Source organism: Pseudopipra pipra, chromosome 3, assembly GCF_036250125.1.
Source record: "Pseudopipra pipra isolate bDixPip1 chromosome 3, bDixPip1.hap1, whole genome shotgun sequence".
In the NCBI taxonomy this organism is placed as follows: Eukaryota; Metazoa; Chordata; class Aves; order Passeriformes; family Pipridae; genus Pseudopipra; species Pseudopipra pipra.
In genome coordinates, this window is record NC_087551.1 from 27,991,117 (window position 1) to 28,012,415 (window position 21,299).

Below are 21,299 nucleotides of genomic sequence, written 5' to 3' on the forward strand. Positions count from 1 at the left end.
TCTGGCCCTTACCACCTAATATTCCCATTAGGCTGCTAGAGACTCAAGGACTGCAGTTGAATGAATTAGGCTCGATCAAGACTGTGATAAAAGCTGATTCTAGATAATGTCTTAGACCTTTTGGCCTTAATAACAAAAATTTATCTTGTGATTGCTTTTCTTCATGGAGCTTGGCTGGCTAAGGATGAACATATTTAATAGGGCTGACCTACAAGTGCCTTGTTTCTTGAAAAGAATTTGAACACCAGGCTTCCATCTCTGAGATGTCTCTAACTTCTGATATCTTGAATTTTGTCTGCTTAGGTACATTTGCTTTTATATCTAACTATATACACTGCCTCTATACCTTGAGTTTTTGGGTTTGCAGTAAGACCTGTGCAGCAGAGCCTGATTTACTGACTGATTTGCTTATGAAAGAAGTACCTATTACTAAACTTTGTTTTAGAGGAGTTTTTGCATTTGTCATCTGTGAAGAGGCATTTTGATCATTCCACTAGTGCATTAAGAAAACTCTTATTCTTTTGAAGTAGCATATGGATAAAGTGAATTAATTTTGGTCTGCAAATTGTCTTTAATCTTTAGTTGACTTGTATCTTTGTGTGATAGATTTGGTTAAACACACTGCTTAGTTGATGCTTTGTTTTCTTAAGGCTTTAATTTTTACATTTCTGTTGGGGAGTGGTGAATTAAGTACTATTTTTTAAGCATATGTTAAATCTCACTTGGATAGAATGTGGAAGTCAATTAAATATACAAGAAGAATTTTAAAACTGGTTTGCAGCTTACTTCAGATGTACTGGATGAGTAGTTAACCCAGCAATTTTATCAAAATACATTTTTTTTAATTTAAAAGTTGTTCAGTGAGTTAAATTTTCTATTCAGTTGTGTCTTACAGTATTTAGACTTGGTAGATATAATTTTTCATTTGTTGGTCTTACTCATGGCTTGGAAGAGGAAAATAACTACGTATTTTTGAGCTGTCGAACAGTTGTGGTGGTAAAATTTTTAACAGTTAAGATTGAGAGGACTGGCTAAGAGGTTCTTTACTAAAAGAACATTCCTTTTAGCACAAAGCTAGCAGTCTGTGGTTGTTTCCAACTTTCTGCTTAGGAGCTAGGATAATACCTGGTGGTGGGTGTGCCACTCCTGTGGGTTCCACCAAGAACCGTCTCTCCATATTGTCCTTATTTACTGCTTGAGTCCTCCTTAGAATTGTGGTTGTTTAGCAGAGGACTTAAGGAGTCCATCCCTCCCAGGAGTGGGTACCTGGCTTTGTTAACATTGAAATGAATGCTTTTCCTTGCCTTTTTTCTGAAACAGTGTATAGGATGGGTCTCTGCAATCACTTGGCAGAGAACCAGAAAAGATGGTGTGAATTGATCATAGTTAATAAAGCTTCTGTTTGACCTGTCTTAAATTGCACCTGTGTTATTATGCACTTGGAGTCCCCAGATTCTTTGACACAGTTTCTCAGTTTTTATTCAACTGGTTCAGTTAATCCACAGTGTTCTTATTTCTTTTCTTCTCTAGGTTAATTGTTAATGGGTTGTTAAGGGAGGCCAACTCTGAGTGCTAAGAGTGTACTGGGATGTGTAACAGAGTATGGGGGTGCAGATGGGTAATGGTGTTGTGTTGTCCCTTCAGACTGCAGTGACTTATTTGTTCTTAAGTCTGTCTCATCTAGCCACCCTCTTAATGTAAGAAAAGTCTCTTGAACACAGAGAACAAAGTTTCTGCTGCCAAGATCTCCCTGGGTATCTCTGCAAGTTCTTGCCAGTGGCTTAATCCATTTGGACATTTGACATTATTTAAAACTTTGGCAACAAACATGATCTGCTTTGATTTTGCTTTAATTTTATTTGTTAATAGTATATTGAGGTCTTAATGCAGATTGTCACAATGATGGTAGATTGGAGTTTCATTGTCAGACCTGCTTTATCTTCAAAAATATATGTGGTTTATCCACTGAAGAAATTTCTTATGTTTATTGTCCTTAAGATCTGGACACCTTATTTATGGAAGCAAGAAATTTGGCAGCAGGAACTCTGGTCCTTTACCAATGTAGGACAAATCATGTGTAATAATTTATGTTAAAATTGTGAGATTAAAATTACTGATGGAATAATCTTGGAGAATTCAAAGGTGCTATTTCTGAGCTTAAAACCCTGAATTGCAAACCTTCCCTCTTTTGGGAGAGGATATCAGGAATGTGTTAATAAATAGTTCACATGTTATTGTATTCTTTGCTGAGCAGCAAAGACAGGCTTTTTATTAGGTGTACCCTGTGATGGTCAGGACTATTCTTATGTTACATCCCATTACTGTATTTCAGGAGCGTGTCGTCTGCCTGTTAGTATTTGCTGACATGATTAGCATATAGCCTGGTTTGGCAATTAGCAAGATCCTGTCCCATCTTTGGTTATGACATTGTTTCTTTCATTAACTTAGTTCTCTTTAGAAGATAATGTTTGAAATGGTCTTTTGCAGAAAATCTGCCTTTATACTGGATGCTTAACATAATGTGCTCTGGTAAAATTGTAGAAATACTGATTTTTTTTTTGATTTTTTTTTTTTTAAATCCCTATTCACTTAATCTCTTCGAGAAGGAAAATTTCATTTTTTGTTCTTTCTCATAAAGATAACTTAGCAATTAGTCTTCCAGTATAACAATTCCAAAATAAATTCTCTTAGATCTTCTATGGCTTTCATGTCTCAATTAAAATGTTTCCAAGTTCAGTTAATCCATACCGTAGTGTATATTACAGAGGTATTTTTACTGCCCATTGAACTTTATTCTAGCAAAAAATATTTTAATAAATACAAGGACTCTTTCAGATTGACCTGCTAATCTCCTGTTTCCCTTTACTGGAACTAAAAAGATAAAATCTGGGAATTGGCTAGAAGTTTTAATTTTTATAGTGCTGAAACAGTTATGCTATAAGAAGTGAAAAAACTGCTTTGCCTCAAGAATCTGTTTGACCTGTGTCAGTTCTCATTGCGGACGATATGGTTTTGTTCTCTCAAATTCCTTGGGGTTTGAAGCATCTTTTAGAGGATTTAGCATTTTGTTGTTAGAACTGTTAGTCCCTATGTGCATATGACATGGTTTTGTTCTCTCAAACTCCTTTGGGAGTAAAGCCTCTATTAAAGGATTTTCAGGGTTTTTGTCGGAATGAATGTGACTAACATTCAAAACTATCAAGTAGTTACACTCATCTATAGCTCAGAGTTGCTTATGTGGGGGACTGATGACCCCTGCATTGAACAAATCTTCTATTTTGGTATTTGTCTAAAACAGTTGTGAACAGAATAAACAGGGTTAGGAGTCTTAAGGTCCAGACCAGTAGCGGAATTAGTGTCTGAAAAAGTAGTAGTCATCTTGTATTTTAGAATAAGATTTGGACTTAGATTCAGTATGGCACTGGTTTTGGAAAAACATTTTGTTCTAGAATTGTATATAATTCAGGCAAAACTGACTTTTTGTTGATTGAACTTAAACTTGTTTTCAGGACTAGTTCAAAAGCTGGCTTCCAGGGGCTAACTCCTCAGTGGCCTGAAAGTTTGAAATCTTCTTCCTTAGTGTTGTTTGGTTTGTCACTTCCCCACATCTGATAATCCCTGTTGTATTTGTTTTGTGACTGCTGTTTAGCTTTTTTTTCCACAACTAGTTTTGATCAGAATTTTAAGAATGGAAAAAATAGCACAGTAATGTACCATGAGTTGTTTCTTCTGAGGCTGTCTACATTTGTGATATTTGGAAATCCTTATTGGTGGTGAGCTCTGTAGGAATGTTACAGCTCTGTTTTCAGCAGTATGGTTTATTTAGGTAGAAAATATTCTCCTAGAGTATCATAGATAGGACTAGCTGCAAATCTTCAGCTTATTTTGTAAATGCTTTTTAAGATAGAAATTACTATGCTTAAAGGCTCAAGAATTATCACGTTACAAAATCACGTTTTGTTTCACTCATGCAAATAATTCCCTTATTTTGACTGTGTATCAGTACAAACAAATGCTGCAGAATATCTACATAGCCCATGAATTCTATATTTTTAAAACTTTAGTCAAATATGAGATATTAGTCAATTTTGCACCACAATAAGCCAATTGTCTCAATGCTAATAAAGTTACTATGGCACAGTAACAGTGTATCTATGCATGGTGGAGGAGTATGTCATCCCTGCACTTGCTTTAAAGCCTGTAATAAATGAAAAGAATATTGATTTTCCAGTTTCATTGACAGAGGCATATATAATTTCACTTAAATTTCTTAATGGGACACCTGCCATGGTGTTTTCCATTTTCATGAGAGAGTCACTAATAATTTTGGTTTTCCTTTCCTCATAGTCCCAGAGAGCAGTGAGTAAATCAAACCTGAAAACTGTAGAGAAAAATGAATAGTGTTATGAAAGGAGGAAAAAGTGCCATGCAGTTACACTTTATAACTTGTTTCTTACTATGAAATTTGATAAAATTATATTCTTCCTTTTTAATGTTAATGAGTTTGACAAAAGTTTGATACCACAAAGATGAACAAAGCAGTAGTTTTGTCCTTTTTGTTATGCAGTACAAATCTAGAAAAAGATCGTTCAGGGTCCATTCTCAATTTTTCCCCATACACTCACTGCTTGTATCTCATTTTCTGAGTTTCTCACAAATGCTGGGCTTGGTTTCTTCTGTTACTCATAGACTTGCTTTTCTTTGTACCATTAAGTTATAGCTCTAATGCCAAAAAATATACTTTGCAATTTAATTTTGGCTGACTTGAAGAGGGTCAGTAATTATAGTTACAGTTTCCAGCAAGTTGAGTTTTTCCAGAAGCCTTTCTATGAAGAATGTGACTGTGGATTAATTGAACGTAAAAATGAGTCAAAAACTTTTTTCTGCCAAAGGCAAACATAGGAGTAGGTGCTAGTTAGGTTTTCAAAACTCTGTTACCTAGGTAATTTGTAGATGTAGTGTGAGCTGTGGCCCAAAGAAGTGTAAAACTGATTTAATTTAGTGAGAAAGTTACCGGGGTACAGCTTACCTGTAAAATAGATAGCAATTCTCTGTAAGTTTTTTAGTTTTCACTCTTAGAAACGAGTCAATGTTGAGGCATTTTTAAAGTCTACTGCCTCCAAGATTCCTGCCAACTGTAAGGCTGTCATCTCTAAAGCATGGTACCCTGTCTTTTCTCAAGTTATTCTGACTTCAGAGAGGACAGTAAGTCAGCAGTTGTTGATTTAAGAATGCACTGGCATCATAGATGACATACCTAACAGAACTTCTTCTCTTCTGCATTGCTAGGTTATGCATATTCCTTTAGTGTCCTGGAGGGGCTGAAGAGGCAACAGGGGTGCTCTGAGGCATCAGGATGACGCACTTCAGTCATTCCATAGCGTGTGATAGTACTCAGCTGATACTTCTCTTCTGAAGTTTGTTTAGCTCTGCGGTTTCATTAATCACTGTAAGTTTTCCTGATGCTCAGGGTGCACTTTTCTTTTATAAATACATCACAGTACTGATACAAGGAATGATCCAGAGGGAAACATTTTGCAAATGTAGCTGAGTTTGTTACTAGCATGGAAAAATAGTCTAGGTCTTTGCTATTGGAAACCCGTGTGATTTGCATATAGCAGGAGTTATGGTGTTACAGATACAATTATGTAGAAAAAAATTCTGGTCTTTAATTTGGGACAGTGATGAAAGCCAAATCAGGAAGAGAATGTCAATGTACAAAGGTACCTCTCTGTTACAAAATCTCACTTGGTAGGCCTATCAGCACCATTTGCAAATCCCTTAAGTATAGCTGAGTCCAGTGCTCCTGATCTTTGTTTCCTACTCATTTGGCTTTGCATGTGTATTTTATCTTTTTACTAATTTTGGAGTTGAACCATGTATTTAGCTCTAATAGGAAGTGATTGTACTTCAACATTTGAGGTAGTCAAATGCCTCTATGCAGGAACTAAGCCTGGGGCTCAAATAAACATATATAAAATTGTTACTCAGGCTTTGCACAAGCATACCTGTCCTATGTGTGCAGGAATCAAGGAGATGGAGTAAACCGTGTACTCATGCACTCTGCTTGTTTTGTGGGAGTGAACAGAAAGAAAATAGACTTGAGCCATCTGGGTGAGGAGCAGCAGCAGCAAAGGAGTGTATAATAAAGTGAGGGTGGTGGGTTCTGTGCGTGCACTCTGCCGAGTGAAGCTGCAGCGTGTCAGCAGTAGCACAGCCACAGGTGGTTGTGGTGCCAAACTTGTGTGTGATCCCTGGGCTGTAACATAGTGCCAGCCTGGTAAAATAATTATTTTTGCTTTTACATCTTTCTCCCCTCTAGTCATGTAGAAAGGACATATGACCATGGAAATCTGTTGTGGGGCAGGTCTGTTGAGGGAGCTTGTTAAAGTCCTTGGACATGTCCAGAGGAGGCCAACAAAGCTGGTGCAAGGGGTGGAAGGAATGTCCTGTGAGGAACAGCTGAGGAACTTTAGGCTTATATAGATTGGAGAAAATGAGGCTGAGCGACAACCTCATTGCTCTCTACAGCTCCCTGTGGGGGGGAAGTGGAGAGGGAGGTGCTGAGATTTTCTTCTGGGATCCAGAGATAGGATGTGTAGGAAGGGTTCAAAGCTGCTCCAGTGTGGGTTTGGACTGGACACTGGGAAGTATTTCTTCAAACACCGGAACAGGCACCCCGGAGAGGTGGTCAGTGCCCCAAGCCTGTCAGTATTTCAGAGGCATTTGGACAATGGCCTTAACAATGTGTTTTAACTTGGTCAACCCTGAATTGGTCAGGTATTTGGACTAGATGATCACTGTTTTCCCTCTCAACTGAAATAGTCTATTCTTTAAAACAAACAAGCTAAAAAAAAATCCCAACAACAACCAACCAGTATTTAGACAAAGGTGTGACTTTGTACCAAGTATAGCTGTCTTCAAAGGTATTTCGATTTTTAAGCTGGGTACATGTAGTGCTCTTCTTATGATACTTCAGATAGCTTGAAATTGCCTTTAGTCAGAGTTGAAAAATGGCAACTGGATGTAAAGAGTTAGTGCTCATGGCTGTTTCGGGTTTTATTTATATATCATCTGAATTTAAATAGAATGTCCAGGACTGCTTGAAAGAGAGTAAGAAGAGTGAGGAAAAACCTCTCCTGTTCATTGTATTTTCTTATGGTTGAGGTGGGTTTTTTCCCCCTCTTCAGACTCTTTGAGGGATCTTATCTGGTCCTTATGGACTTTAACTCCTGCTTACTATGGGCCTAAAAGTCCTCTATTTTCAGTATTAACTTTAGAGAATATTGTCTTCTGTATATGTCCATGTTGTTTCACTTCCTTGTTCACTACCTCCACTTGGTACTCTTAGAATGGAGTATGCCATTGTACAAGGTCAAGGCTGTGAAGTTTTCAGTTGACTGTAATATCTCTGAGGCTCTTAAAGGTCACCCAGATTTACCTTCAAATGTTTTCTGGAGAAAACAGAAAAGGCATAGAGTGTTAATGTTACCTGATCTTAATGAATAAACAAATAGTGGGAATTTTTAGAAAGAAAAATATTTTTATTTGTGTTGCTGGATCATCCTGCTCTGTCATTTCACTGAACCTGACATCGGCCATTACACAAATAACTCCAAGAGGATCTAGTTGTTCACCTGTCAGTTTGCAGACTCATAATGGACAATTTGAATGGTTTGGTTCTGTATCATTGACAAAGTGTCCTATTTTGTTGCACAGCTGTAAACTTCTGTAGAGAAATGTATTGCTGCTTAAGTGAGAATGGGAGTTCAAACATGACTCGTTGTTCCCACTGGTGTTCCTCTGTCATCTGTTTCTTCTGTAGATAACAGGAAGTGGTAAAAACATTTTAAGAGATGGTATGTTCAGTTGCTTATAACTTTCTTGATCTCTGATCTTCTGGACTGAAATACTTTATGCCTTTTCTTTGCCTTGAGTTTAATTTTGTGTAAATTTTTCAGCCCAAGTTCTTCCTCTGTTTTCATAAACAAAACTAGAATAATTGTGCCATTTTTTTATGTCAGTCTCTTCTTTGAAACATTGTAGTGCACCTCTGAACTGGAACATCTATTTGAAATTTGTTAGTGGGCAGCCTCTGACTGAGTTGTATTGTTTTGATTTTACATGAAAATAGGTCAGAATTGAGCCAGTTCTCTTTCTGAAAATTTGTGATCTTGACATGGCAGTGGTTTTTGGTTGGGCTTTTTTTTTTGGTAGTGTTCCCTGGAGACTTGTCTGCACTGTGTGTGTGCTCAGCAGGGTTTTTCTTTGAAATACCTCTGGACTGCAATAAGCTGTTCAGAGCCTGGGAACACAATTGTCCCGAGTTAATTAGGGGGCTGAGGGGGATCTTATGGCTTAAAGCCAGGTGGGAAATCTCTGAGATAGCCCTGGCACATGTCAGCTCCAGAATGGTGCACTCATTCCTCTTTCTTTCCTGTCCCATCAGCTCTGCAATACCTTCAGACTCCTACCAACACCAGTACCCTTGACTGTGACTTTGACAGTTTTAAGACTGTTTTTCAGAGAAGTTGAAGTATCCATGCTGGGGTAAAGTTTGGCTTCTCTTGTATCTGAACAGATTTATTACTTCTGAGCATCACAGGGATGTCACTCATCACACTAATGTGTAACTGTGGTTGTAGTGCTCAGTCACTTCATACAAGTAGGGTATATGCATTAGTTCAGTACTGATTGCTGTGAAAGCCAGAAAAAGCTCCATGGGATCTCTCAGACACCTTAACAGATAAAATCTCAAAAGACTACTGAGACAATGAACCTAAACAGTTTTTTTCTTCAGGAGTTCCAAGCTAGACCAAATGTGGCTGAACTTCTGTAAGGATAACAGAAGGTGTTCCACACAAAGTCCACATTTCCTGAATTTATAAGATGAGCAGATGGTTTTTTTAAAGATAGCAAAAATGTAATTTTTTTGACATTTTTTTCTACAACTACTTCGACTTTGAAGAACTATTTTAGGTAACTACCTAGCCTATGAAATTCAGACCAAATCAGAAAGCTCCTGAAAGTCATTGAATGTGGTCTGATAATGGGAAGCATTAGGTGATGGTAATAAATAAATTATTTTAAAGAAGAAAAAAAGGAAAAAAAATGTTTTCAGAAGCATGTCCCTTTTGTTGGGAAGAAGAATAAGGCCACCAGGTAGGCTGAATTTCTTTGCAGTTTTTGAGGTGGCTAGTTCAGACTTCAAGAAAGATGGCCTTGTGTGTTGACACTGTACAGCTGAAAGTATAGTTTTTAAAATACATTTCCCCTGTAGCAAAATCCATGTCAATTATGTAGACACTTGAAGCTCTGTGAGATAACCCTCACTGAGTTTCATTGCTGTGCTTTCTCTGAACTAGCAGCAGAGCCCCTGTGCGGCGTGAACTCCTTGTGAAGTTAGTACCTGGTGGATCAGGATTTTCTTTTCCATGTTTGTTCAGTATAGGAGTGAACAGACAGATTTTGCTGCAAGATGTTCCAGTCTGGCTGATTATCAGAACTCTTGCGAAGCTAAATCTTCAGATAATGACAGATTTTATGTTACTTACAGGTTAGTTTTGTATGTCTGTGTGCCACTGATGCCAGTGCTACCAGAAATTTGTAGCCTTATGTACACTTGAACACTGGACAGTGTTCCCTGGTTTTCCCCTCCCTCCCCCTGCCTAAGTGGCAGACTCCTGCCAATCTACAGCAGAAGAGTTTGAGATCCGTGTGAAGTTGCACTACTGGTTTTAGTTATTCGGACCCTTCAGCTTTAAATGATGGTTTAAAATGTGCTCGAGCTGTGAGTAATCATGGGTATCTCAAGAAAGTTTCTTAGTTTTCATCTGTGAATGAGAATCTGGAATTCTTATTCTTGTGATCACCACGCATGTTTTCCATCAGGAAGCCCTGATCACTGTGTGACAGTAGCTAGATGTGGAAACTGCCATGTCTCCCAATGACAATTTTATTTTTTTACATCAAGAATCAAATTCTTTTTCATCAAGGAGGATACTTAAGGATCACAGCTTCCTGAAATCATTTAGTGAACAGGTTGTCCCTGTCTTCTTGAAAATATTTATGAAAATAACAGAAAATATCTGGTATTTTAAGTAACCAGTTGAACCATCTTTTTGAAAAAATGAAGATTAATAGTTCTTATATTTTTACATTAATAATTTTTCCTGTTAACAGTGTTACAGTTCCAGGGCCTTCTGAAGTGTAGAGTGCTTTTCTAGATGAGTCTTAGTCTAAAAGCTTCATTTTATCTTTTTGCTGCACAATTATGTCTTTGATTTAATCTTTCATTTAATAAAACGTGTTTCTGAATATAAGGAGATCCTAGGTTAACATTAAGGAGTGGATTTCACAGAGGGGGCTAAACCAGGATTAACAGCTCGCTGCTACTGGTAGACGAGGTTCTTCTCCCTTTCCCTCTTTGCATAAGACCCAGGAGATTCTCCTGCCCTCAGGCTGTCACTTGTCTCTTCTGGCTTCTTTTTCCTAGCTGAAGTTTGTCTTTCTGGTGCTTCCATTAATTAGCTTATGGTGAAAATGGAGGTCAGATGAATGTTGCAACTGATGCAAAGGGATGGGAGGGAAGCAAGAATAACCCTTTTGATAGCAGCGAAGTAATGGTAGATTAGTTATCCTGGACTGTCACACTTAGGGTGTCCTGTCTGTGCCTAAATTCTGTTAATGAGAAACAACCTAGAAAGAACTGTACTCTTCTGTACCTTTAGTGCAAAGGATGGGAAATTATCATCTCAAACTGATATGGTGAAATAGCACCAGTTGCTCCCTTTGTCTCTGTTGCGTCTTGGGATTTGTTTGGTTTTGTGTGTGGCTTTTAGTGCTTGTGGGTTTTTTTTAAAATACCTGCTCTCTGACAAGCTCATCATTTGGTAATCATTGTCTGATTTAGGTTTGCTCAGTTTTATGTGGTGCTGCAGGCTCTTTCTGCATGAAATGTAGTGTCTTAGACCATTACAGAATCCCAGAATGGTAAGGTTGGAAGGGACCACAGTGGGTAATCTGGTCCAACCTCCCTGCTCAAGCAGGGTAAACCATTCATACAACTGAATCTCTGCTTTCATAGATCTGATGAAGGGCAAAAGAGCATTATTAGTTTTATTAGTGGCATGCAGCTGGTAATGCTGTTGTAAAGGTTCATTTTTCTAGCCTGTTCTTTTGCTGTGTCTTCTTGGAGTTCCTGCAGCCTATAACTTATATTTATCCATATGAGATAGGAGCCCTTGGATACTTAGCAGCTTTCCAATACTGAATGAGCTGCAGTGTGTGGGTATTAGAGTGGTATCACAGGTTAGTGAGTTGTCTTTTTAGATAAGCCATTTTCCTATTGATTAATAGGAATGCACATTAGCTAACCAGTGGGTTATTTGTCTGTGACTAGGTCTTGGCACAACAGTCATTAGTGAAAACCAGAGTCAGCTTTTCGATTGGATAGATGACTTCATAAGACAAAGCATTTATATATTTTATTTTCAGAAGAATTTAGGAGCTAACCTAAAACATATATTTTTCTCAAAAAATTCTCATCCTGTGGGGTATCACTTACTTAACATGCACGGGTGATTCTTTGCTAGAATGAGCATTTCATTCAAATAGTTTTGATGTAACTGATAGCATTATGTAAGATCAAGAAGAAAGATGTAGCCACATCTTGACAATCTTACTATTTCATCTTACTATGCAATAACTCCATAAAGATAAGATAGCAACAAAATAATCCAGTTAACACCTCAGTTGTAATGGACTCAGGCAGTAGATGCTCTTAAGAGTGAAGACAGACCTGATTTTCTTATCAATTTTTGTTCAGTGTCTCTAATGCATATTCTAGTCAATCTTACATTTTTGAGCATGTGAAGAGTCAGATTTTTTGCTTGAAACTTCTATGGTACATCCTGATCTTATGTTTTGAATCATGAGCATTCCTGTTTTGCATGGCACAAGGAGAGTGTGGTGTTGGGTGGGTTTGGGCTTTTTTGTTTCATTGTTTTTTTAATTTAAAAACACTAAAGGTTCCCTGATTTGAGTAGAGACCAAGAGAGCCTCTAGATTTACTCATTAGTTGTCTCTGAATACAAATGGAGAGCAGGTGTTGTAAAGGGCTGGATCCTTTACTGTGCTTCCACAGAGAGAAACATTTTTGTTGTTGCTAGAGCAGTAACTCTAAACATGAGAATTTATAATCTCATCAGCCTGAGCTTTTTCTTTTTAAAGATTGCTAATGGATCTTTGTATTGGTACTGTTTAGCATCACTACTAGTTAAAGGAATGTTGCAATTGTTTATATGATGTGTCCAAGTAAAACCAGAGTGGCATGCTCTGCGGCACTTGGGGTGAGTTTAATCTAGTGATACTGCTGGTTTGACTGTCTGGTGGTTCCATTGCAATCTCTTGTTCTCCCAAACACCATAATTCTGCCATAATGCTTACTGATTGAGATGTCTTTCATACTGAGACTGTGTACAAGTACACTTCTAAATTTCCAAGTTTTTAAGATATGGAAATGTTGGTGCTACTGTATGTTGTTGGAATTCTTGACTAGCAAGCTAACACTAAAGCGCCTAAAACATGAAACTTGGCAGAGGCATAGTTAATGTATTTTCTGAATACTTTGCTTTGAAGAAATTTAGTTCTGACTTTTTAATGTTTATACTTATACTATCTTGTACAAAAAAATCTGAAGTATATTGATGTTATATATATTTTATATGTATTCATTTTTGTGTATATATAATTAGACAGTTGTTGGTTCAGTAATATAAGCTCTGCTAACTAACAAAGGGATTTGTTTGTTTTGGACCACTACAGTCCCTTACTCCTAAGAAAGATCTCCCTACCTCAGGGGCTGAGCCTGCAAGGCTAAGACTTTTTCTACTTGAGTTTTAATAATGTGAAAAAAAACAAGGGCAGAATTTCAGAAAGCTTCACATTCACTGAAATTCATAATTCTTAGCAGAGGTCAAAATATGTTTAAAGTGTCTTTTTTACTTTTCTGGAACTCCCACTCAAAGTTCCTCGTGCATCCTACTTCTAGCTAGTTTTCAGAATGTTGGGGATTTTTTTTAACTATTTTTTTTTTTACTGTCTTTAAGTTGCACTGTAATTTGCTATCTGTAAGCTGTCATTGCACGTGCTTTGTATTCCATATACAGAATAACCAGGACAGTCTTAGTTTTGATTTTCTGGCATATTAGTCTGTAATTTTAAAGTTACAGTAACACCTTTAAGTGGATTTTTGGTGGCATTTGAAAACCAAAATTTCAATTCCACTGCAATTTAATAATAGTGTTGATGTTGCATTTGGCTATGCTGCAGTGTGACCCGGCATAGCAAGGCTTGGTGGGTGCTCAGTGGCAGAACTTGCAAGCAAAGAACCACAAAACACAGGTTTTCTTCCGCTAGAAAGTTGCAGAAAAATGTTTGATAGCTCTAACTGGGTATAGTCTAGGATAAAGTTCCTATGGATCAAAGTGAAAACAGCATGAAACAGGCTAGACTTACTGGCAGCCTTCCAGCTGCTTCTCCTTCTTTGCAGGGTTTATGTTCTTTTACCTACCCGGACCCAGCCTAGGGAACCAGGTGCTTGCTGCCAATTAGTCTTGTCAAGACAGCCCAGAGCTTCTCTTGACAAGCCTGACTGCTGACAGCAGCTGTGGGGTAGTCTTGGGCAGGATTTTAACTCCTTGCTTGCCAAAAGCTTTGCAGGTTAAATCCCCTGGTCTCACTCTGCAGTTATTCAAATATGCTTCTATTTTATGAAAGCATATTTTATACAGAAAGTGATCTAGACTTCCAGTGGTGCTGTAGTGATAGAGTTCATGTGCCAAACTTCTGTCATGAAAGAATGTAAGTTGGGAGTTAAGTCGTTATGAAGGTCACTTTATAAGTTTGTGGATGCTATTGGAGCCGTCCATGCCAGCCCACCTTCTCCTTGCTGTAGAGCATAGCTGTAGCTGGATAACACACCAGGCTGCTCCGACAATTTTCTCTCTGGTAGCTTCAAGTTTAGTCTCTCTCCAGTATTGCAGTGGTGCAAGGGAGTTTGTTCAGGTTCCAGGTGATCTGTTAATGTAGTTGAACTACAGTTTACAATTAAATGTTTCATATTTTTGAACACTTCAAGTAATTAATGGTGCTACAAAGACAATCTCATTTTTAATTGTGGAATTTTCCTGGATTTTCTTGTCTTTTACATGTGTGTATGCTGTTGCTAATATCAAGTCCTTTGCTCCAGTAGTATTAGCAATGAACAAAATACACAGGTGCTCTCCATTAAACCTCACTGAGTTTATTTTCATCAGAAATGGCGAATTAATGCTCTGAGCAATCCATAGTGTGAGAGACTTAAATTTTTTAAGTGCGTGTGCCAACATCTAGTCTTCAGTTAACTTTTTTAGTAGCAATTCCTACAAAACCATAGCTTGGGCTGTCGCTCTTCTCAATTGTTGTGGTTCTAGAAAGTGTTGAACTCTTGGGTCCATTTCACTGAAATTTGAAGGAAGGGGGGGGCTACTTTTTATGTCTTGTTAATTACCTGAATAGCAATAATGCTTTTTCCTATGCAGTCGCCATTGTAGATACATCGCTAGAGAAAGACAAGTACAGCTTTGGTTTTGTCAGTTTTACAAGGTGGCAGCTGGCTAGTTTGTATTGGAGAATATAATCTTTTGCTTGGTCAGGTAGAAAGGACACATGGGAAATGTCTGGGTGCATGAGAAGAGCTCTGTGCAAAGGAGATGCCTGTAAGGTGGTGGGGGGCAAGGCTGCAGTGGGGAGAGAGAGGCATTAGGCAGGCTGTTGAGGTTTTGAAAAATGTAGTGAGAAGAAATAGGACTGTTAAACGAATATAAATTGATCTCAGAACAGAACAACTGTGTTTGCAAAATAGGCCATTTGCAATTGAATGAAATGCTCTGTTTACAAAATATCTTAAATTGGATGTTTCTACTGAGCTAGTCAAGGGTGTGGGATGTGATTTGACTCATCTTTTCAACTTTGCTTCCAATTTCCTTTGCTTTTAGTGAGGCATAGCTATTAAGGTACGCTTTTTCTTAACTCAGAACTCCGAAGAATTACATACGAATAACCATCAGATCACTCTTTGTATCAATTTGAGACCTCTTTATATTTTAGAACTTTATAGAGCAGGATAAGCGTCATTAGGTAGAAGCAAATTCTACCCTGCTAGGGGAGAGCTCCCTAAGCTTTTGCAGAGGTCATCAAGAGGGCTGCTGGGTTTAACTTGAATACTGACTGGAACCATTTATTCTGCCCACATGAATTTAAAAAAAAAAGTATATTGGCGGCTTTTGTTTGAGCAGAGTTAAACATAGCAGCAAAACATTATTACAGCGAGTCACCTAGAGTTCTCTTCCACAGCAGGTACTTTGCTAACTTAATGCTTTTTCTTTTATTTTTTTTCAAATGGTAAGATGAAGTTATGAGTTGCCTGATTAGGGTGTAAAGAGGCAACTTAAAGGAAACTGCTTCTGTTTAATGTTGCTTGCGTGGATTTACACATTACAATGAGTGGCCATCAGGATACTGCCTAAATTATTTGAAGGTTTCTTTACTTGGAATGAATATGTACCATTTTCTTGAATTTCCAGAGTTTCTACCATAGAGATCTACCAGCATGTGGAGTTCTTGGTAGATCTGTATAGGGTTATTTCTGCATTAATGTCTGAAACTGATGTTTGCTGTGTGTAGCTCTGTGATCCTCATATGATCAGAAAGACAATCTTTGTTCATGGTGGTTCTGTCATTACCCACTAGACTTGTGCATGTACAGGGAAAGGAGTACTTCAGAAACAGTTGTCTCTATTTTTGGTTCAGTGGTATTCACATTCTGTTCTTCCATTGATGGTTTATCTGCTTCAGGGGTTTTAGATTTTCTGAACAGTATTTTCTAGTCCAATGTGAACACATGTAGCCCTGACATTGTCTTTTTTGAATACCAAAGCCTAGTAAAGGGCTACAAGGACATAGTCCACTGTTCAAAATGTCTTGGAACAGTATTTTTGAACTGAAGTTACCAACACATAGCTGCTTGGAAAGAAACTGGCAGAACAGTAGCTATCCTGCATTTTGCTCATTGTGAATCTATACCAAGGAGGGGGTGGAGATTACTTCTTACTTCGGGTTGGAACAATGGCAAAATATCATTATTTTTCTTTGATTGGACAGTCTGCCAGCTTAAGTCCTTGAAACTTGTAGCATTCCTTGTGTTTTAGCAGTTTCAAGCCATCAAGCCAACTCAGCATTTTGTTTTTGGAATAAGGGTTTTCAGTGGCTTGAACGTTCAATGCAAATGTTCAAAGCAGCAGCTTAAATAGTCTTAATCTCTCTCTTTGCAGCCAGAGCCCCCCAGTTGATTAATATATAGGCTTCAAATGGAGATTTCTCTTCAAAGTAGCCGTCCAAGGGTTTAATAACTTCAGCAGAACTAACTAGTGCTGCTGTGGAAGGAAGCAGCCTTGCCCTGGCTGCTGTTTCCTCCTTCCTCATCCGTTCCTTCTGTATGTTAACTTGAATGTTTATACAGAAGTCATAAACCAGATGGAGTAAATGATTGAGACTTTTTCTGAGAATTCATTTTAGTCTGGATCAGATCCTTGAGCTGGTTGACTGAGCAGCCATATGGTGTACAGACCACCTCCTGCACCAGCACAGGTGGCCAGGAAGAGGCTGATGCCATTTCTTCTGGTTGCAGTGCTGACTTAGGCCAATTTTGTGTTGTTGGAATTGCAGCTTGGTGTCCTTTACCTCTTCTCAGCAGGTTTGACTTTTGGTTCGGGGGTTCAGACCTTCAAATTTGTCTTGCTGTGCAACTGCACTTCCAGTTTATCAAAGCCTATTAGGAAGAAAACAGTTGTACTTTATCCTAATAGGGCTTTCATGAGCACTTGAGACTATTGGCCCCTTTATCTTGTCTAGTTAAAAAAATAGAAACCACCTCTTCCAGCCCTCTAAATCAGTTTTTTGAGCTGTCTGCAGTGAGCACATTTTTGTGTGTGTAGAAAAATATATATTTCCACTTGAGCCAACATATTCCTTTTTTTTAAAGAAATGTTATCTCTAGTATTACAGTAGTAATTCATTATTTCTGGAATATGTATTGGAAGGGAGGAAATTGCTTTGTAATCCTTAGTATTGACCTTTCTTCCTTCCTTGAGTGGGTTACTTGAAATGGTAGGGGTTTGCCAGCTTTATTCATTTTGACCGAATAAGGTTGAGGAGTGCTGATGTGAGCAGCTCTGTTAGTGCATCCCTAGGAACAGGAGCCTGTCGTGGACATTTGGCAGTGTGCAAATAAACAGTGACCTCTTCAGCAAGCATCCCTTAATGGAAGCAAAATCTTTAATAACACAATCTCGTCACTCTTAAGTGAACAATTTTAAAGTAAGGGACGATACAAATAGAAGTATAGTCTTCCTCCAATCACTTTGCTTCTGCCTTCATGGTCCATGGTGGTGTGTACCAGTGTCACAGAATGTTGGCCTGTTTGCCTGCTAGCCTTGAACTAAACTTGTGCAAGGAGCAGAGATATTTTTCTGTCTCCTCTCTTTTCTGTCTCCTTTCAGGGTATTGATTTTTGAAGAACCGTCTGGTTTTGTTTTCCTTCAATGTTTTGACCTTGTTATCTTTTAATGTTTTGAAGCTATCATCTTATGAAAACACCAAAACAAATAATCTTGAAGATTCTTGTTCGTGACATAATCATAGTATACCTGCTTTGTAAGGTGTCATACTTTGGGCAGTGTATCATCTTTTGTGAAGATGGTACATTTTTAGGAGTTAATATTTTGAATATAACATACCACATGGACTAATTTTTAAATTAGGTAAGCTGTGAGAGTGAAATGAGTGTATTATATCACAGCACCAAGCCTGACGAGTTCCAGAAGTGTTTGGACAATGCTCTCAGGCACATGTTGTGATTCTTGGGGCTGTCCTGTGCAGGGCCAGGAGTTGGACTTCATGATCCTTGTGGGTCCCCTTCCAACTCAGGATATACTGTGACTCTGTGATTCTGTTATGGAAAGCACGACCTCGACTTTGACTACTCTTTTTAGGCAGTAACAGGCAAAAACTCCAGATAGATCTTGTGACACTTCTGGAAAGAGTCTTGAGTTTTCACAGTAATCCAATAATATATGGTATTTTAGGACTACAGACACGTTGTAGCTGTTTGCTTTATCATATTGCACAAATGGTTTTCCTAACTCTCTTTGTGGTTTCATCATTTGTGCACTCAGAATACTTGAAGACTACACTCATGCAAACTTCATGGCTTTGAATGTCTCTAAACTTACTGCAGATGGGAATATAGTGCTAAGATACCACTGTTCATTGCTTCTGAAGTCCCTGTAGAGTGCTTATTACCTCTTATTTTTTAAGACAACTAATGCCAGTTTAAAGTAGGCAGGAATAATTTTTAGTTGAAAAGAGATTGTTTCAGGAACATTACTAGAACTTTTATTTTTCTTAGAAAAATGATTAAAATAATTTTTTCTTAGGAAATCTACAAATTGTTGAATTCACTTTGTGGATTTTGGTGGAATGAAATTTATTTCCTTTTTAGGTTAGAATAACTATTGGCAGTGCTTCTTTGTACAACTGGGATGGCTTTAGGACCAGTTCAGAAGCAATTGTGTTTTGTCAAGCTTAGTGCTGCCACAAGAAATCTGTGAAACCACACATCTGTTGCACATTGATTTAAACTAATTTAAAATTATTAGATTGAATATGAAATACTTTACCTATGACTGAAGTTTAAATCTAACACAAGGTTGAGAGGTTTGACTGAGACAGTCGTCCATAATCAAGGTGCTGTTTTCCATTAGGAAAGGCTGGTTCCCAAAGCAACCACTCCCTCTTGGAGCCACAGGGGCAGATTTTCTAGGCTGTGTCAGCTGGATAGCAATGGTGATGTGATAGATAGGTGCTGCATTGACTGCTCACATTTCTGACCAGAACTGAGGAAGGATGGTGGTATATAACACTAATACCATTAAGCATGACACTTCCAGGTAAGCATCCATGTGGGGTTTTTTGTATTTTTAATGAGGTAGAATGGTGAGCATGCAGCTCCTTTGCCACCTGTACCCAGTAAAACAACATCACTGGTTTTATTTGGAATGCAGGTCTCTTCAGAGGCCTGAGTGGCCTAGTGTCTTAAGTAGGGCTTTGTTGAAAACTGGATAGCCCTTATTCTAGTTACTTTCCCTTCCATTTGCTCTATTTAGGCCTTGCTCTCAACCAGTTATAGTAGATTTTACTTGTGTCTTGTGTTTGTAGGCTTGCTAGGAACAGAAAAAAAGAAATGAGAGTAAATGTTAAAGTTGCAAAAGAACTGTACTTTTGCTTTAATCTTCATTTTGTACAAAGATTTTGTACTTGTAACTGTTGCTCTCTGAAAAGGTTACTTTTATGGAATCTTTCAATAGCAGTAATGTGGCCTAATTTTAAAAATGTTTCAGTGATTTTAGTGCTTCCAGAGGTGAATGGAAACTAATAATATTTGTACTTTTCTGACACTGCTCTGGAGTTTCTGCCTAGGAATACTAACTTATAAAATTCACTTAGTGATTGCTCAACCCCATCGCTTTTTTTTCTAGTACATATGCATTATGTGAATATTTTTCTTTCTGTTCTGCATGTAAAGCTTTAACATAAGTTCCCAATGTTTTCTGTTGATTCTTACTGCTCTCCTGGGCTTGGTTCTAGCATGAAGAAGCAAACTATTCTCCTCTGTTCTGTTACTGTTAGATGTCTGACAGTGGTGTGAACATGCTAAATCCCTCAGCTCTTCTTGGATTTCTGAAAAACAATGATGATTATTTCAGGGAAGTGCTGACCTGCTCTTTTAATAAAGAACTTCTCTTGCATTCCACTTTCCCATTTTTAGAATCATGGTTCATATTGCTCTTGCTTCACAATCATATAACATCCTTGTGGCAAGTACAGCAGTTGCTTACCTGGAAAAGTAATATTAGAAAAGTGTGTATTTTTAGCTGCCTTTTGATGTGATGTGGCAGCTGGAAACAAGGAAGAGAGACAGTAGGAGGTGATCTGACAGCACTGCCAACCACAGCTTGGGAACCACTGCTTTGGACTTGAGACCCCCATGTGGGGAAACCATTTCACAGGCCTGAGTATGCCCATTGTGCCTGGCACTTCAATGATCCAGATGCTGTGGCTTTGCTCTTGGTTATCAAATGTTTTATTTGAGGGTCCTCCCCATGACTCTATTTCACAAATGTTGTTAATGAATACAAAAAAAGTTCTGTGAAGCTTTGTGTTTGTTAATATGCATTAAAAATATATAGTGAACAGGCAGTTCCATGCCCACATTTCAGGTATAAATAAAGTACCCTTTGATATTTGTGACTAATAGTAAATATCTAAATTAAAAAAAATTCTAACAACTAACAAAATTTCTCTTTCTTCCTTTGTAGTAACCATGTCTACAACTCAGAGAAGGCATGTAGCAAGTTCATGGTGAGGTGTATACTTGAGACAAGACACAGTGACTCATATGCTTTTCTGGGTAAGAAGTGTATCTATATTCTCTTGAGTGTGAAAAAAGTACTTAACCTTTTAAATTTAACTTTAACTTTTGAAAATTAGTCTGTCAAGCCAGTATGGTGGTGGTTTTGTCAGTGGAGGGTTTTGTTGTTTTTTTTAATTTTATTTTATTTTATTTGTTCTTGAAACTTTCTGGGAACATGTAGAGAACTTTCCACCCGTCAAACAGTCTTAAGACATTTTAGACTAATAGTGCAAAGGAAGAGCAATAAAGAGCAATTCTAGAATAAAAGACGTTGCCAAATAGTATGTGTTTGGTTAGAAAAGTTACTCCAGTTCGTTGTCACAAAGATGTGTACTGTTTCTAGCCTGATTTGCCAAGGGACTGGAGTTTATATACTCTCATTCCTTTCCCTTCCCAAAAATTTTAAACATCTGTCTGATGAGGAAGAAAGAAAAAATGTACAACATGAGGAAAAACTGTAGAAGTCCACCTTATATATACTGTGTTGACAGACTGGCAGCCAGCAAACATGTGCTCTGCAGTGGTCAGCACGGATATTCTGAGACACCACAACACCTATGGTTGTTGCCACGGCAGGATATGTGTTTGAATGGTTCCTACAAATCTGTATGTGATCTGACTTATTGGTTCTGCTGCTCTTCAACTCCCCCAGTCCCTCAGTTTGATCCAGACAACTCCAGAAACAACCCCAAATTTAGGAATTATTATTTTTTTTAATCGGGAAGAC

At 38.0% G+C, this 21,299-nt stretch overlaps 1 protein-coding gene across 1 annotated transcript in view; it reads left to right on the forward strand.

Moving 5' to 3' along the window:
* SOCS5 (suppressor of cytokine signaling 5) overlaps nt 1–21,299 on the forward strand; it is a 31,584-nt gene that overhangs the window by 4,218 nt on the left and 6,067 nt on the right. Inside the window, exon 2 of the mRNA XM_064648408.1 lies at nt 20,478–20,569. The gene's annotated coding sequence lies outside the window, so the exon portion shown is untranslated. The remainder of the gene's footprint in view (nt 1–20,477; nt 20,570–21,299) is intronic.